Source organism: Condylostylus longicornis, unplaced genomic scaffold (genome assembly GCF_029603195.1).
Source record: "Condylostylus longicornis isolate FDR11 unplaced genomic scaffold, ASM2960319v2 ptg000048l, whole genome shotgun sequence".
NCBI classification, from domain to species: domain Eukaryota; kingdom Metazoa; phylum Arthropoda; class Insecta; order Diptera; family Dolichopodidae; genus Condylostylus; species Condylostylus longicornis.
Window position 1 is genome coordinate 10,561,424 of NW_026578017.1, and position 20,184 is coordinate 10,581,607.

General features: G+C 23.0%; 1 long non-coding RNA gene across 1 annotated transcript; it reads left to right on the plus strand.

Annotated features, from left to right (window-relative positions):
* The first annotated feature begins 8,881 nt into the window (after window positions 1–8,881).
* Window positions 8,882–12,845, plus strand: LOC129611071 (uncharacterized). The gene is made up of 2 exons (XR_008697119.1): window positions 8,882–9,085; window positions 12,623–12,845. It is a non-coding gene; the product is annotated as an uncharacterized LOC129611071 (long non-coding RNA).
* The last annotated feature ends 7,339 nt before the right edge of the window (window positions 12,846–20,184 follow it).

Sequence of the window (20,184 nt, forward strand, 5' to 3'; positions counted from 1 at the left end):
TATCAGTAATTTTTAATCTAAAATATATCGTTGAACAATAGTTGAGAAACGGCTTTAATCTCAAAATTTTATGTAGAAATTTTATAGAATACTAACTTGTATGAATCTTAAAAATGTTATTGCATTAACTTATAGTTTGACTTCTCTGCCTATTAAAAATTAAGTTGACACAATTTTCTTGAAAATTTATTCTGAATGAAATCAATTTATTAAACGTTTTAAGTATTTAAATGTATTTATATGTACAGCTAACCTTGTAATAGTAGTTTATTTTATTTTAATTAACACTATTATTTTACTATAGCATGTACTCGTAATTATGGTATTTCTCAGGGACAATTATAATATTGTCAACTCATTTATTTTATATTTTCTTCTTATTATGTGATTTAGACTAAAAATTAATTACTTTAGTGAAGAGATAAATATTTTTGTCTTATTCGAACCACTTTTATAAGATTTGCAATAGTTCTTAAAAAAACATTTATGGTTACAATTAAAGATTCAATTACAGTTGTATGTATATTATTGAAAAAATCCAGCACTGTTCCGATCTCGAAGAAAGAACTGAAAGGTCAATTTATCAATATAATTAATAAATTTAATTATAAATGTCAAATCAAATCTCGCCATAAAAATATCATATTTTTGAAAAGATTTTTTGTGAAAACCAATAATTTTATTAAAAGATATTTTTGGGAATCAACTTTACGAAACCATTAGTTCATTCAAACACATAGTTGAAAATCCCCACAAATCTTGTTCGGCATATTTTTATTCAAACTTTGGCCCTGTTTGGTTTGAAGTTCTTTGAAGCAAAAACTACAGTTAGTTGGTTGTAATATTCGAAAGATGTATACGTATGCACTTTTCTTTATTAAAATTCACACTTACACCCATCTAACATAAAAATGACGTACAACTTCAGCCAAATCAAAGTTCATTTTTCATCAGTTTCCAAATTGTCTCCGAAAAAATATTTTCAGAATTTATATTCTATATTTATTTTACCGAGAAAAACCAGATAAAATCTGGTTTTTTCTTGTTAATCAAAAATAAATAACAGTTATTTTAAATAATTGTTTTGAAATACTTGAATTTTGAAAAAGATTTTAATTACACTTAATTTCTCATTTATTGTTACTTAAATATTGATTTCTCATGAAAATATTAACTACACACATCCATATTCATACATTTGTATTTAATGAATGAATATAAAAGAAGTTTTGTCATTCATAACTTAATTAGAAAACTCAACTATTTTAGAATAAAAACAATAATTGAATCATCTTTAAGAAGCTAATTAATTATATATAGAAAAAAATAAGTAAAAACAAGAGACAAAACAAAAGTTTTTTAATTAAACTTTTTTTTTATTATTCTTCATATACATATGCATTTTATATGTATGTATATAATATGCTTATGTACTTCATATTGTTCAAAATAGATAGATACTTTGTATAAGATATGTTTTCAATTCAATAAAAACAAAAACAAGAAAAAAGAAGAGAAAGAGTAACAAAAAAACTAATTAGTTTCATATGTATGTATGTATGCTTGTACGTGTTAAAAGTTTTTAAAAGTATTGCGAAAAGATTTGTTTGGAGTGAAACATAAAAGGTAACTAGTATGTCATTTTGTGTATATTTATTATTGTATAGGGAATAAAAAAATATGTTCAAATAATTTTGAAATTTTTTATTATGCTTATTTTAAAATGTTGAAGTTATGTAACTCAGTGCATGAATTCATATTTGTATGTATGTATGGTGTTACGATCTACAGAAAATTTATAACCTGTTGTATGGTTTTGAATATCTTATAGTACTTAAAATTTATTGCATACTTTAGGGCAAATTAATGTCTTTAATTAATATCATATACGGAAAAAAAATTTAGTTTCGTTGAATTGCGAGTTGAATATAAGGTGTTGTCGTCTTGAAATTATTGAAAATATTCTCTTCATATATTCAAACATAAATTTATACTACAAATTAATAAAAAGTTTTATGTGAGTTTACTTAAAATATTATGAGCTCTTACAAATTTTTTATAATATAAACAGATCTCACTTCTAATTTCTCTAAACAGCATTTTCATTTATTCGCTGCTCCCTCTTAAGTTATATTCCCTCAATGTTCAAAGATACAACATTTTGATCGTTGATCGTTTGAGCACCAAAATCATTAGAAATTTTTAGAAATTTCCCTCTTCTTTCTGACAGAATTGCCGAAAAATTTAGTATCAAGTTCATATTTTTTTTATGATTTTTGTAATAAACGGCAAGTCTGAAATGTGTAGTTCTGAAATTTAAAATTTATATTTTATAGATAGCTACAAAAGTTTTATTTAATTTAAAGAACTTTTTTATTTCACTTGCAATTTCTGTTATATTCTCCTTATTGGAAACTAAAGCTACATTTTTGAATTAGGACTGAATTATTATCTCTGTAATTCAGCTGTTATTTTAGTATATCCATTTTATTCGTAAATGAAACCCTTTTTTAATATCTTTCCCAAATATATGCAATAAGTTTTTAGTTACGAGTATGTAAATAGTTTTGTATCCCTGCCCTGCAAATTCTAAGTGCTAAATTTTGGAATTTTCAATTTATAGTCACTGTATGCATTCCTTTGTTGATTTGATATACTACCATTATAATTCGAAATTTTCTTTATTCGAGAATTAAGTACATAGTTTCATCATTTTTATCATAGCTTGAATTTTAATTAATTTGAATAAAAAAAAATATTTTTAACAAATAGAATATACAACATTCCCAAAACTTATTATTTTCTTAACAAATTAAAAGAAAAATAAGGAATTGCGCCACGCATATGCTATTTTTCACTTTCCTAATACAGTTCATGATTTTTTTTCCCCTATATTAAAAAAAATTCATGCAGTTACATTATAATGTATTTTTTATGTTATTCTATACAATAAATTTCCAAAAATTTAATAAAAAATATTTTTTTTTATCAAATTTACAAAATTCTAAAAATATCTTTTGTATATCCTCTTAACGGCAATGGAAAATTATGAACTTTTCTCTTAAGTATAACTTCTTATAAGGGTACAAGGTTATATTATAGAAGTATAAAGAAATATTTTTATAAAAATACATTAGAAATTTTGTCCCATTCCTACTTTCAGAAAACGGAACAAAACCAAATATTATAACCAAATTTTAGAAATTCTTTCTCAAAAACCTCATACATACCATAATGCTTTTGTTCCTATTGCATATATTGATATACATATTTACAATTCATATATAGGTATTTAAGGCCTTTGATCGTTTAAAAATCTTTACTACCTTATATACATACAAACATTATATATTTTGTACACGCGTTTTTCATCACGTGAATATTGCTTTAATAAATTTTTTGGTGCTAACAACTTAATTTCGAAAAAGATAATCTATTTTAGATAAAATATTTTAATCGATGCAATATCAAATTTCAAAATATCAAAGTGTAAACACATTTCATCGCTTTCATCTTAATGTAATTGCCTAAAAAGCAAAAAACACAAAACAAAACAGAGCAAAAAAATTCCAAAAACCAAATATTTACACACTTTAATAAAATTTTATGTAATTTATACGTAATTATATTATTAAATTCTCTAATATCTTCCTTTACATACATACACATACATCTGTTTGTATGTATATGAATAAAATTATTTTAAAGTGTAAATGAGAGCAAAATTTTAACTTTAAATTCAAGTATTTTGTTTTTATATAATTTTATAGATTGTTTACAGTGAATTAAAATAAAAATCGGGCAATTATTCGTATAGCAGTATTTTAAAACTTATAATTGCTTCTTACTTATATTTGCTAATTATAATTTGCCTTTCATTTAAGAATGTATTAGGTAAGGTAAGTTAAAGTGCGACAGTGAATACAATTTTGTTACAAAATAAGCATTGAAATGTATAGTGTATGTTCCAGTAGATTTTTGTATAATTTAATAAAAATGAAAGGCCAAAGCAAAGGATAAAGAAAAAATATAAAATGAAAAGTACTTAAATAAGAAGTACACGGGACACTGGCCATTAGAGCAGCATACGGCTAGACTGTTATTAACCTTCAAAACAACATGTCGCAACTGCCAGAAAATGGACAAGAAGAAGACCATTTTTCACTATCTCTATGAAAAAAGTTTTATTGATTAAAACAATTACTCCGATACTCGAACGAAGTATTTTTGCAAAAATATAAAATTTACTGAAGCTTTTACTGCTTTACTAAACTAACACAATAATAAAACTAACACAATATGTAAATTTAATAACTGCTTATTATATTGTGTTCTAGTGTACGCTTAAATTTAGTTAACGCTTTTAAAATATTGTTTAAATATTTATGTTTAAATAATATGAAATTTGTTTGTAAATTTAATAAATTTGTGTTATTGAAAATGAGGTTTGTAAACGCTCATGAAATCGGGTTTAACGGCAAAATAACATCACACAAATTTCATCAAATAAAATCCATGAACAATATTCTTAATGTAAAAATTTTTTCTTACATATAAGAATGTATATTTACCAATAAATGCATATAGCATATTGCATGATAATATGCTTACTCTCTGAAATTTACTCTACATAAACATATTTCACTTATAGATTTGAGAAGAAAAGCCAGAAATAAACCAGGTTGTGTTCTACAGTAACTACGAATTGCTTACACCCGTTTCTTAATTAGACAATTACATATACATACGTATTTAAAAAATAAAACATTGTATAATAAAATGTAATATCCTTATAGCCCTATTTTATTTAATTCAAAATTTAACTAAAATTTAATATAAATTTTGCATATATTTAAAATTCATTTTTGTATTTTCTCGAAAAATTTAAAAAAATATTAATCTATTTTCCTCTACTGTATACACGGTATTGGCAAATAATAAAATATACATATGTATATATAAATATACCTGTAGTTTGAGTAAATAAAACGCAAGCAGAGAAAATGTATATAAGATAACAGAAAACAATGTCCTTTAACACTCTCGTGTCTTTCTAAAATTTATTTAAATCTTGTATATTTAGAATTTAAACAGGGTAAAGTTACAAGATTCTTTATTTTCTTCTTTCTTCTGTTGCGAAAAAAAAAACTTGAAAATTTTCTAATAAAAGTGTAAACAACATAGGAAAGAAGAAAATGTAACATGAAGAAAAGTTAAAAAAAAAAAATATGACAGAAAACAAAAATAAATGAAAAAGCAATTGAATTCCTTACGCTTTTCTTTCCTTGTGTCACACACACTTTAAAGAGACAAATATACTTTTAGGATTATTATTGACTATTGTTCACAATTTATGTTCTTTTAACATTGCATACAATATTTTACATTGCGTTTATATTTTATATATACAAGTTAGATGTGTGTACGTTCGTGTGTATATGAATGTTGCTTAAATATTTATAAGCTTACATACTTGTTTATAAAATGTATTCTTTCTACATACATACACAATAATGTATTTATTTATTATATACTTTTTTGTACTTGACTAAAATAAAATTATATTTACGAGAAAATGTGGAAAATGTGTACATAAAAACTAAAAAAAAAAAAAAGGAGGAAGAAGAACAAGTTGAATTCTAATAAAAAATTATTTGTACGAAAATTTTCAAAACTTTTTCAATGTGAAAAATTTTTTTTTGCTGTTAACGTTAATTGAAACTTAAATATAATATTTTTAACAAATTTATTATTATATCGAAATGCATTTGAAATTGAGGAAGAACTTGTGAATTTATGAAATAAAAAAACAACAAAAACAAAAATTATAAATTTAAATACAATTTCAGAGTGGACTCATATTTAACAACCTTTCGATTTAAAAACTTTTTCCATAATTTTATTTAAAATTTCATGAAACTATTTTAAGTTAGTTATAAAAAAAAGTATTACTATTCTAAGAGTATACTATTCTAACTTTCTATCTAGCTACACATTATCTAATTAATTTCACCCTAATAACTGAATGGAATAAATAAAAAATAAAGTTAGTTTTAAAATTTTAAATTAAGAATGAGAATTTTATGCAGAACAATTTGATAATTTATTAAGTCTAGTATTTTATTTATTTAATACGTATTCAATTTTAGAGTCAATTGGTTGGCAATCATACTGGAATCAAACTCTTAAATTTTTATCGAATAGAAATAATGAGCTCAATTCTATTTTTATTCCATTGCAACGTAGTAATTGAAACTTCAACATTGAAGTATTGATAGCAAATTTTTTAATTTTTGTCGAACATTTTGTCAAACTTTCTAACCGAAATTTAATTGAATTTTACAACTTTTTCGCATTATTTTATATAATATGCTGTAATTTTTACTATGTGATTTGGTTTCCTTTATTATACAAAAGAAATTTATTTAATGCAAATATTTTTTCAATTAAAAAAAAAATATTTTGATGGAAAATTTTTGTTAATCTTTTAATTCAAAAAATCCACAAAACAATTATGAAAATTATGAAAATAAAATTCAATTATAAGAATAATAAGGAATTTATTGATTTTCAATAATAAAATTTAAATTAAAGTATATAATTTTATAGTTTTTGCATAATTAGAAAATTTGAATAACAAAATTAGAGCATGTTAAATTTTTTTATATAAAATTGAAAAAATCGGTTCGTATATTTGGAAGAAGGATGTTATAATTCTTATAAATATAGCGAAGGTTAGGTTATATAATTAAGTATATAATTAGTTAAAAAGCCAAAATACGTTTACATTTTCCGAACCAAAAGAACTAAACGGTCTCATGAAAACGGTTTAACGAAAATTCAGCTTTTGATTCGAAAAAAAATTATCAAGTTTTTTTATTCTTGTACAAAAAATTTAAGAAAAAAGGATTGAGCATATTAATTTCTTCTAGAAATCATTTTGAGCATTCGATAAAATCATACGCCAAATTTATATACTTTGACTGAAAAATTGATCCTAGGGCTATGAAAAACATTCTTCCAGTATTTTGAACTCGGTTTTCATTAATTCTATTAGCTTTTGAGAAACTCTCAGTCGATTTTGTTTGATATTCATCATTGTTCCATAACTTAAATTGTTCCATATTCCTAAATTAATACACTGTCGTATAGATTTGTTTTTGTTGCGGTTCATTGAACTTCAAATTCTTTTTTCTCGGAGTCATTTTAATGGCTTATGAAACAAACTAGAAATTAGCTGACGACATGTTGTTATGTACAAATCATAACAATTTTTAATTAGAATAAGTATTAGAATAATATATTTTTAACAGAAACACTACAAATAATAAAAACAAAACTTAATTAAATTATTTTAACGTAAAGTAGTATATATTTTATGCATTTCTCTAATAGAATTCACATAGCGTGTAAAAAATGTAATAAATCGGATTTTGATAGTTAATTCCTCAATAATTTTTTTTTTGTATTTCAATCATATTTTCATATATATTCCAATGTGGAACGGAATTCTATAATATAATATTTATGTACATTAGTTTCTATATTGCATATTATTTATTTGTACATACACAACAAGTACTCAGATTTATAAAATGTAATATTTATGTAAAAAATTTATATATGTACATACGTATATATACAGAGTAAATACTTTAATATAGATAACAGCTATAGAACTGATGAGCTTTTTTTATTCTCTATACTATATTTTTTGTTATGTTTGTATTTTGTATTTTTTTTTTGCAAGATACATACTTATATACATAATATATGTATGTATGTTTGTATATTATTTTTCATACATTTTATAAATGGATAAATACATAAGACAAGCAAGAAGAGTTTTCATCATCAGAAATTATTTTCAGTTTTACACATAACGTTCAAGAGTTTTCTTCTTTAAGTCTGTTCGTTCAGCAAATAATAAAATTGTTTAAGAAAAAAAAAAATTAGAAAAAAATTAAAAATTTTTTTTTAAATTAATAAATTAAAACAAAAAAAAAATATTTAAATAAAAAAGGCAATTTTTGAAAATTTGAAAAAAAAAATTGAAAAAAAAAGAAAATAAAATTTTATTTTTTTAATTTTATTTTTTGTTTTTATTTTTTTTTTTTTTTTTTTTAAATTTGTTTACAATTACTTAATACTCGCATCTCTCTGATTTATTAGTTTGGGAATGAGAAATTCTCTCTTCCTCTGAAAATGTGAATGCAATTCTAGAGGAATGTTGCCAAATATTTTTATACTCTAGTACATCTCATCCCACATCATATGGGTCATATACCGCGGAAATATTAAAAAAAAAACATTTTTATAATTATTTCTTAAATAGATAATTGGAAATATAACAATAACAACAAACACAAGCAAATAAGTTGTGAAAATATTTTAAATTGCATACAATACGGCGAATTCTTATTAAATTTAATTATAATTTTAAAATTTTATAAATACATATATAATCGTCAACAGTATATAGTAATAAATAATATTAGTATATAACAAAGTAAAACAAAAAACAACAAAACAAACTGCACAATTTAAAAAATTAAAAACAAATTTTTTAAATCCTTTGTAAAAATATTTTTTTTTTTGCTAATCTACAATTAAAACAAAAAATATAACACGTGTGTTTTAAATTTATACAAAAATTATATAATTAATTATTATTTTTATAACTAAAAATTAAAGAAATAGAATAAAATATTTTTTTTTTGAGAAAATTTTAATAACAATTGAAAACCGGTAGTTCATTTTTGAATAGAAAAACAAGAAAATTACTATAAAAAATTTTTGAAGGGAAAAATTAAATTAAAATCAAACAAAAATACAATTAATTAATAAAAATTTAATTAATTTAATAAATAATATTATAATGAATTTACTATTTATAAATAATTAAATAAAATATTAAGAAGAAATTAAAATAATTTTTAGTATTAAAAATAAAGAAAAGAAAAGAAAAAGAAAATGATTTCACCATTTAAATTTCTTGTTGTAATGGTGTCCATTGTAATTGGTTTCGTTTTTTGTACATATTTATGGTTATGCTGTTTTCGTAAAAAATCTACAAAAGAAGAAGGTATATAAATTTCATAAAAACATATTTATTTATTTATTAATTTTAATTTGAATGAATTTTGTATTTCAATATAGCGTCAATTAAAATTTATAATATTTTCTCAATTTTATAGAATCTTATAAAAGTTTTTCAATAATCGCTTAAATTCTTATACATAATTATAATTGAAATCTTTGAGTATTTAAGTGTATATTATAGTATATTATTTTTCTTTTGATTTATGTAGCGACCTGTTGAAATAAATTTTGAACATTATACTTAGGTATACATTTGTGAATAAACACATAGACATTATAGACATATTTATAATTTACAAGTATATCAATGACTGTAAAATCCTTATGATTCTGTTGGAAATCAATAAATTTTTGTGATTTTCAAGTTTTGTGGAGATTTCAAAGACTCATTTCAAAGAAATTACTGAAATATTTAAAAAGAAAATTTTGTTTAATAAAATTTCATTATAAACAAAAGTTTGTAAAAAAAAATCTTTTAATTCAAAATTACTCTGATATTTTGGGCAAAATAAAAAAAAATACCAAAGTAATTTCATAATATAATTAAATAAAATTAATTTTCCAATATAATTTTTATTTTTCTTAATTATAAATACGGAGCGTTATTACGTTTTAATGGAATATAGTGCCAAAAATTATAATTTTTATATACATTTGTAATTACTATGTGAAATATCTCGCATTAAAGTAGTTAAGGTGACACAAAATTCAATGAATGTTCTATAAATTTATGCACCAAGCAGTCTTTAAAGTAACAAAAAAATATTAAAATTTGTGGTGAAATTTCCTTTGATTTTGTGGTGAATATTTTTAATTTCCATTTTTCAGAAGAGTTAAACTCTTAATTACTTTTTAGATCAGATTTACCAAAACCTATGTTGTGTATTGAGATCAAATGTATATAAATAGTACCTATGAAAAATGCAATTACGAAACAATTTACCTCAAGAATAACAGTTAAATATAAAAATTTTCTTTAATTTTTAATTTGGTGTCGGAAAAGGTGCGTTAAAAATTTTTAATTTAAATACAAAACGAATTGAAAATTAACGAAACAATTTTCATAATCTAAAATTTCTTTGAGAAGTTGTTTTTCAAAAACTTAATCACTTATTTACCATCCGAGATGAGTTAATTTAATTTTTAACTGAAATTTCTTGAAAATACACAAAAGATCAATTAAACAGTAAAAAATTCAAAAAATTGCTTAGCCAAACCGAAAATTTGGCCCAAAAATGGTGTCAGTCAATTCCTGGTTCTAAATGCTAAAATATTTAAAGTAAATGAGACTTGCTTGATCATCTCCTTTTCTCCTTGATCATCACGCTTTCAAATTAGAAGGTGTTTTTAACTTCTGATAAAAATTATACAAAAATTAAATGAAAATTTGTATTTTGCTTCTTAATTTTAAAAAAAAAATTTAACATTTAATAACGTGTGGAAGAAGTAGTATTCAAATTAAAATCATAATTTTCTAAGAAAAATAATTCAAAAGTATTATAGTTCGCAAATTCACAAAAAGATATTTTCAGTCAATATAATTAAAATCATAAACTCTCGGAATATACGAAGATGTATTGAAAAAATCTAAATTTAAAACACTTGAAAACACATTAAATATAAATATATGTACATGTAAAATGTATTTGAGCTAAATATAATTGCATAAAAAATAGTTGCATGCATCTGCAAAAATTTAGATTTTTAAATTTTCAATTATAAAATATTAAATTTGTTTTCTCTTAAATTCTTTTATTCTAAAATAAATATAAGTTCAACATTTTTAAGACAATTTCCTTAATTCTAAAGTTCCTAATGTTTAAACATTCAAATTTGGTTGACAAAACTATGCAAAAACCAACTAAGGAGGGTCTGTATTTTACAATTTTGTTACCAATTCTCTATATTAGGTTGTCATTCGTTACATTCGGTGAAAGTGCGGTGAAATGTTCTAGCATAAACTAAAAACTAATTCAATTAAGTTCAGCGAAGGATTTTTTTTTTAATTTTACAATGTTTTGAACAGCTGCTATGCAACTTTAAAAATAATTTGGCCTTACCTTGGAAAATATTTGCGTTTTGGTGTCAAAAATTCACTTAAGTGGTTTACTTTTATTGATATAAGAATTAGTAAAGACTGAGTGAATTAGGTGGGTGTTCAAAAAATTAAAAGAGGGTAATTTTACACAAACAAGTATAAAAATATTTTCATACAATTCTCACAATAACTTTTACATTTAATCTCATTACTCGAAATATATTCATGCTGCGAACAATTTGTATAAAAATAAAGTTGGGTCAAAGCAATGGTTTGTATTTTAGCACTTTTCCCTTCAACAAGTGAAAATTCTGCTTTTAAATACAGTCTATGTATACCTATCACACTATTAAAGTTATTTTCATTCATATACAAAACTATTTCTAGTATTGCATATATTTAGGATGAACGATTTATGCAGTCTTTGAAATAAAGCAAAAATTAATATAAAGTGGGGTTAACATAATGCTCGATTTTAAGGGTTAATTGTGTGAGTTAAGAAAAATAATTCTATTTTTTAATGTCATGAAATTTACCGTTAGCTTTTTGCGTTTATAGAAATTTGAAAAAGCTTGTGGTTTCGGATTTTCAAATTCAAATTTTACAAATTTCAAGGGGCGATAACTTGAGAGGGGGTGGAGATGGAAAAAAATGTTTCTAACGAAATGAACTATTTCTTCTAACGAAATGAACTATTGTTTAATGTCAAAAAGCCCCTAAAATTTCAAGCTTCTACAGGTTGGGGTCTAGAAGAAAAACGACATCAAAAATTTGAAAAAAACTGACTTTAAATAACGGTAAATTTGAACGGAAAAACATTTTATTTTCTAAAGTTTAACTATAGTATACCGCGCTAGAGGAAGCAAGCCGCTGCCTTTTTGCGTTTGCAAAATTTCAAAAATGCTTATGGTTTCATTGCAACAAATAGTTAAAAAAGGCAATTTTTAAGGTTTTGGGGGGGTATAACTTCTAGAGGGGGGAGATAGGTAATAATTTTGTTCTACGAAAATAAGTTTCTAGTAAAGATCTATGTACGTATTAAATTTCAGCTTTCTATCTTCAAGGGTGTAGAAGTTTTGTAAACAAAAAAAGTGTCCACGGACGGACGGACGGACAGAGTGAAACTAATAAGCCTTTTTTTCAAAAAATTTTTGGAAAAGTGCTAATGACAAATTTTTCCGAGATTCAGCAGAATTCGTATAAATTCAAATAGTAATCAATAACTTGCATGGGTTTTTTTTTTCTTAAATGCAATTGAAAATTTTGTTAATAAACGAATAAATAAAAGATAACAATTAAATAACAAAATAATTTCATTTAAGCGATTATTGAATTATTAATTGACAATTTTATTATTGAAATACAAAACCCAACATAATAATTAATTATAATTAATTAACTTTTCATTCTTTGTATATAAATTTCAAAATAATAATAATAATAAATATTAAATACTTATATACCATATATACTACAATATAGGTTCACATATTCCACCTGATACCCCACCGTCTCACAACGATAGTACGATATCTGAAAATAATAAAGCGTTTTTAGCCACCGATTATTTACAACCAATAAATGCACTTGCCAATATATCAATTATATGATTCTTTATACATTTATTTATTAATATTAAAAATAATATAAATGTAAATCTATAATATAAGTATATAAGTAATTATTTACAAAAAAAAAAAACAAATAGAAGAAAAAAGAATGAAACAAAAATTTTATATAATTGATAAGTAAAACCAAAAATAATTAAATTAAGTTCTCATACTTACGTACATACATGCGTACACGGGTATTAATACATAATATAATTTAAGAAAACAAAGATATATTTTATATAAAAAAAAATTTAAAATACATAACATTAGTATTGAAATATGTTCACATATACATTTATACAGAAAATATAATATTTATTTATGTATTTGTTATATGAAATCAAAAAATCAAATAAAATTTAAATGTTTACTTTGCGGAATCTTAAAAATCATAAAAGCTAATCAATTTTTTCAATATTTTCTCTTTAAATTTAAAAGCAAAAATTTCAATATTTTTATAATTTTCAAATATTTATTTTAAATTTATTTATATATTGAGTTTATATATATAGGTTTTATTGGTAAAATTACAAAAATTATAAAGAAGATTTATTTTATTTTTAAAATAAAACAAATAAAATTTATTAAGTAATATTAAAAATAATTAAAATTGAATTTTCATCATTGTATTCCAAAAGGAATTGCATCATATTAAAAGAAATTGAATATGCAATAGCAAATTTTCGAAAGTTGAAATTTTGAATGACAATGAAAAGTTTGAATTCCGAATAAATCCGAATATTTTGTGGAACGAGTGGAAATTAACTTCTTGTATAAACAATATAACAAAGAAACTTTTTTATGGCTAAATCTCAATAAAGTTGAATTAATTTTTTTTTTAAATTAAAATTTCAATAATATTTTAATGTTCGAAATTTTTTTTTCCAAATTATTTAATTTTATCTTCGGTTTTATTCGAATAAATCTGACCTATGTAAGATTCATTCGAATTTAATTAATAAATTTATTGTAAGTAATCTTACAAAATTCAAGACTTATTAACTTCAACGATTTCTGTATACATTAATAATGTACTTATATGAAACATTTTAGTATATATATTCGAACTAAGAATAATTATTGTTATATAATTGAAAGAGCGTTATTGTAATGTTAGAATTTATATATCGATTAGAATATATTCTGTTGGTACCTTATAATTGTAATGAGATTCTTATTTTCAAAATATTGCAAAATTAAAATAATTATTTTAGAATTTCTCTTTTATTATTATTCAAATCAAATTGAAGAAACGAAGCTAAAAATATATCTGAAAATTGATCACAGAAAAAAATTAATTGTTTTTTCTTTTTTGCGGAATTATTTGAACTCAATTTTCATATTTTCGAATTTCGTTCTTATTTTGTTCCTTTTGGAAAACAATGTATGAATAATTTTTTTATTTTTTTGGTGGTAATTTAAATTTTTTCTGTAGAAACAGAAGCATACAAATTCTGTGGCTACAATAAATAGTAACCAAACTCAATTTTGAAAATTTAAGTTCCTTTTTTTTCCTTGTTTCTTAAGAAGTACTTTTAATCTTATAATCTGATTATGACAAAAATAGTTTGATGATAGTATAGAATATTAATTTTGTTTAGGGTTGACTTTAGCTAGTGTTTATTGTGGCCACAGAATTATGTAGAACGAATATACCTATATTGAAAGAAATTCTTCTATTTTATTGTTAAAAAAAATACTAATGATTGATTGTTTTTAAATTTGAATGTTATGGAAGGATTTCAATAGTGTATTGTTAAAATTAGAAAATTAAATTAAGAGTTTACAACATAAAAGTCAAAAAACAAACGCTGATATTTTTAAAGATATACTTTTGTTTTACAAATAAAAGTGTTGAAAACGATTAGATTTTTTTAAAGCATTTTGATCGAATTCGAAAAATAAATTTTGGTGTTTTACTTTTCGAATTCGTCTTGTAACATTTTATTTCAGGCAATAAGTACGCCGAATTTAGTCAAAATTTGCTACAATCAATAAAATTATTTTAAAATTAATTAATTAAATTCTTGATTATTGGTTTATTGCATGTTGTTCTTATGTTAAAGTATTAATATTTTTCAATTATCTATTGCTTCTACAGAATAACATTGTCGCTATACAAACCAAATGGTAATGAAATACGATTCCGGGAAACCAGCTATTTTTTTGGATATAGTCTAGATAATTTTGAAATTATATTTGTGGTTCTTATGTAATAATTTTTCAAATTAATTTTTATAAGTGGTAATATAGTGGCAGTGTTATTTTGTAGCTGTGATATAACTATTTCGTTTTCACTAATTTAAGGATCAAGATTTTAATTTAAAAACAAATTTTGTATAAAATTCAAGACCGAAAATTGGTAGGTTACGAGTATAATAAATGAGATAAGTTCAGTCATAAGTTTAATTTAACACCTAATTTCTTTTAATTATTAAAATTCCTATTAAAGTAAATTTCTTAAAACTACTTAAAAATTAACGAAATTTATTAAAAAATATTGTTAGTTAACTAAAAAAAAAATTTTATCATAAGAAGAACCAAAGCAAGCATATATCAATGTAGTTAGAACCTTATATAAACAAATGTCCTTTTTATATTTTTCTGTAAATATTTAAAATCTTTTCAATCTTTCAATAACATTTCATAAGTATACAATTTGTTAATTTTAATATCTTTACCTTGGAAAAATATTATTAAAACTATTATTTTTAAAATTTTGATTTATCAAATATTTTATATAATTTTTTAGTTTTTTTTTCAATTAAAAACTATTACTTAATTCTTCTTAATTTTTCCAAAAAATTTCTGAATGTGTATGTGTTTCTACACCCCTTTTCCTTCTTAATTAAAGGATTTTCGTATTAAACTGAAACAAAAAACCATAAAAATCCTTTATTAAAACAAATCAAAGAACACATAAAATTTGTAGTTGTATAACAAAAAGAAGTCCAACAATTTATATATAATAGTTAACTATATGGAATAGTATATAATAGTTAACTATAACTGTATATAACTTATATGGAAAAGTTTAGTGAATGAGTAATTAAATAACTTTTTGAATTTTATTGGAAAAAGTTCAAACATATAGGAACTTTTTTTTCTATTTTTTTCATCAATTATAAAACTAAAAATTAAATAATAACGATTGACCAACTTTTTCAATTTTCTATTTATCAATCATAAGCATTAAAAATTTTTTATGATCCATAAACCATACAAATTCTTTAATATTGCATATTGCACTAAAAATGTAAAAAGTTACTATAGATTACTGTGGGATATAACGAAATGCATAAAAACCATTATAGTAAAATGAAATTTAAATATGTAGAATGCATTTCTGAAAATATTTTTACCGAACTCTCGAGGTTTAGTAACTACTGAGATTAAATTGAATGAGAATTAAATAAAATTCAAATTGTTATAAATGTATAAATTTATAAATTATAAAGAATATACCAGAATTACGAGAATACTTAAAATAATTTTTTTTACCTTTTATATCAAATAATTTAAATGAAATTATTATCAATATATCGATTATTATCAATTTATGATTAATGTAATTTGTATTAAAAATAAATTAGAGATTTTGTTTTTAGTAATTAAGAGAAATATTTGTTATTTCGTCATTTTTCGTTAAAATTCGTATCAAACAACAACATAAATACCAAATTAATTTAAGTTAAATTTTTGAGGCTCTCTGAAAAGTTAGAAAGATCTCATTTCTAAATAATTTTGTAATTAATTTATTTAAAAAAAATGTTTTAACATATTCAAATAATTGTTTTAGGTATGAAAAACCCGAACTTTGAGGTACATTTTAAATAAATGCGCAAATAGTATAGCATATTCCAGTGGAGTTATAGTATCGTATTATTAAACATTTAAGTGAGATTTACTTTAAATTCTATTTTGTGGTAATACACTGTTTAAATCTTGCTAAGCTTAAATATAAATTGCCGAATCAAGCTTAATCATTAATTTCGGAATAGAATTTAAATACTAGAGTACTGCATTATCTCACTTATGGTATATATGCTGTAAAATGTGGTTTGATAATTAATACCTTCTTCTTCCACTGCATTACAGTCCTCTGTGGACCAAAGCTTCCTTCACTATCCTCTTCCAATTGTCTCGATCTTGTGCAGATGTTGTGCAGTTATTTATGTTCAATACTTTTAAATCTTCGACTACCGAATCTAACCACCTCAATCTAGGCCCGCCTCTAGCTCTAGTTCCGTGATCTTTTCTCTGCAATATTGTTTTGACCTTACTGCTCTCATTCATACGGATTACATGGCCCAGCCATCTTATCCTTTGCGATTTTACATATCTTGTAATTGTTTCAAATTTCATCATTTCTTCCAGCCCATGGTTGTATCTTATTCTGAAAGTTCCGTCCTCATTTCTCGTTGGTCCAAAAATCTTTCTCAATATTTTTCTTTCGAAAGTAGCTAACAGGTTCCAATCAGACATTTTAACGGTCCAACATTCGCATCCATAAGCAAGTACAGGTCTAATTAAAGTCTTGTATATTTGTAATTTACTATTTCTCGAGAGTAACCTAGATTTCATCAGCTTACTATTAGATAATTAATACCACAATTAGAAAAAAATTGAATTACAACAAAAAACAATTTGCCTACTATTGGTGAAGATTGAAAACTATTAACGCTTTGCACATTAACAGTGCATTGTAAGTTTTTTAAAAATAATTTCGACATTCGTGCTCTGTAGGCTATACTAAACGCGTTCGTTTAAAGTGCACCACCACATCAAGCACAACTTAGTTCTAATATGAATTACGATAAAATTCTTTGTATATTGGAGAGTGATTTCTATAGTTGGAACAAAAATGTACATATATGAAATTGCTAAATAAATTTTTTTTTCTTTTAAGTAGAATGTATAACTAAGTGTATAAAAGGAAGAAAAAAAAATAGAAAAAAAAATTTTTTAATATTAAGGAAAGTATAAAACGTTAAATATATATGGAAATTTATCAATTAAAATTACAAAATAAAAAAAAAAGCATAGTAACAAAAAAAAAAACTATCGTAAATTTACATTATAATAAAGTTAAACACGAAATTCGATTAAATTCTCGATTCGATCAAGAATAAATTTTTAATATTTATTTTTTGAAACCTTTTACAAAACTTTTATATGTGTGTGTGTGTTTATACTTAATAAAATTTTCTTTCTTTTCTTTGTTATTATTATACAAATTTGTAATAAAAATTTAAGTCCTTGAAAATCCTTACTATATATTCATATAAATATGTACAGGATGTTTGAGATTCGATCGTACTCTTGAAGCAAGGTTACAGAATACGTTCAGGTCATTTAACGAATAGAGTAAGATTTTCATTTCATTGTCATGTTATTCATAAGATTTTTGTTACATATTTTGTCTCGAAAAGAAGATATTGGCTATACACAAAAACAATATTTATGCAAAATATTGGTTTCAAAATATAAAGTTTTAGACCGCTACTTTTCGATGCTAAAGAGAGGATATTCATGGGTTTTAAAATGTGTTCAACAATTTTTTGATCAATTTTAAAGACTTACAATTGGAGAATTGGGGCTGAAAACTGCTCTCTATTAGTTTTTGATCGCCTGTATCCCATCTAACACTCTGCTGCGACAGAATTATTGGGTGATTGAGTCTCATACACTCTGTGTATATATGTATACACATTTTTATTCTGTATTTCTCTCACATCACTTGGACAAACTTATATGAATTTCATCTTAATTTCCATAAAAACGCAATAAGGTTCATCATTAATACTTTTTGTTTCTTGTATTCTTATATGAAAATTTATGACATTTTATAATGTAAATTTAAGTCGCCACTTTGTCAAAAATGTATACACTTTTGTTATATATTTTTTTTGTTGTTCGAACCTCGAACAAAATGAACACAATTTCTTTTATTTCAGTTTTCGTTTTTCTCTCAGTTTAGAAGAAAGCAAAAAAAATACTTAGCACATTTCCAATGAAATAGAAAAAAAAAAGTTTTTTTGTTTCGCTATATCCGTCCGTCAATTTATGAATATATGTTTACGAAATATGAATAATAAAAAATAGAACCTGAAATTTTATACATAAATTGATTTTTACTAGAAATTTATTTCTCTAGAAGAAAATTTTTACATACCTGAGACCGTCTAAAAGTTATAAGTCGTCTTTTAAAAATTTATTGTATCGGAACCACAAGCATTTTTTGGAATCTGCAAACGGAAACAAGTAAAGTCTTTCTTTTCTTACCTCAAAACTGCATCTCCAAACAATAATTTAGAATAAACAAATGGGATGAGTTTGAAAATCTAGCTGTGGCTTCTACATATTAATCAACGATTTATTTTGTTAGAATATTTTTTTCCATTTCCCTTATCTTTCAAGTTATGGTCTTTCGAAATTGAGATATTGCAAATTTTCAGCATTTCTTATTTCCAAATTTATTGAAAAAATTTCAATTATTCAAGGAAAAGTGATACTTTACAAACCGTTCATTTCTTTCAGATTCAAATTTATTTTTTTATTTTGTGTGGAAATTTCGAAAATATTATTGTACGTGACAGAATAACTTAAATAGAATTTCAAAATTAATATGAAAATATTTTTAAGTTAACCTTCAGAAAAAAAAAATGAAAAGATGTTTTAAATTATTGTGTGTTCATACTTCCACTTGCCATATTGAAAACAAAACTTACCATAAACTGTCAAAAACCGGTGTATAATAAAACAATAACAATAATAGAAAGAGATAAGGAATTTTGTTTCACCCATTCAAAACCAAGGTGCATTAAGGTTAAAATTTTTTTTATATGTATGTAGTTTTAATAACTCCATGCACTATTTAAGTTACAATTTAAGCGAAATTTGATTTAAGCTACAATTTAAGCCCGCATAAAAAAATTTATTTTGAAAATGACCCGCCGTCCTGAAAAACTTGCCGACCTCTGCATTAAAGAGTTAAAATTTATAAATTTATTCATGTGGTAGTGTGAATTTGTCTCTTAATATTATATGCAATAATATATTTATGGAAATAGCTTATCTCTTAAAGGGTTAACTTTGCTTCTATTTTGGAATACAATTTGAAATGTAATTGGAATATTGGTTTACTTACTTTTACGGGATAGCTGGGGTAATATTCGTTTTCTTTTTTAAGAAATTTAAAGGTTTATGGCTTAAAAATTTATTATAGTTTTTAATTTGTTAATGGTATGAATAAGAAACTGCATTACATTACTAAATACATAGACGTTGCTATTCTATGCTAAGCAAATTTAATTTCATTTGAATTGATTTTATTTATTTTAATTGCCATTAAAAATATTGTAAAAAAATGCTTTCACCTTCCAGTAAAATTTTGTCATGCATAACGAATGTTTAAAATCATTTACGTAC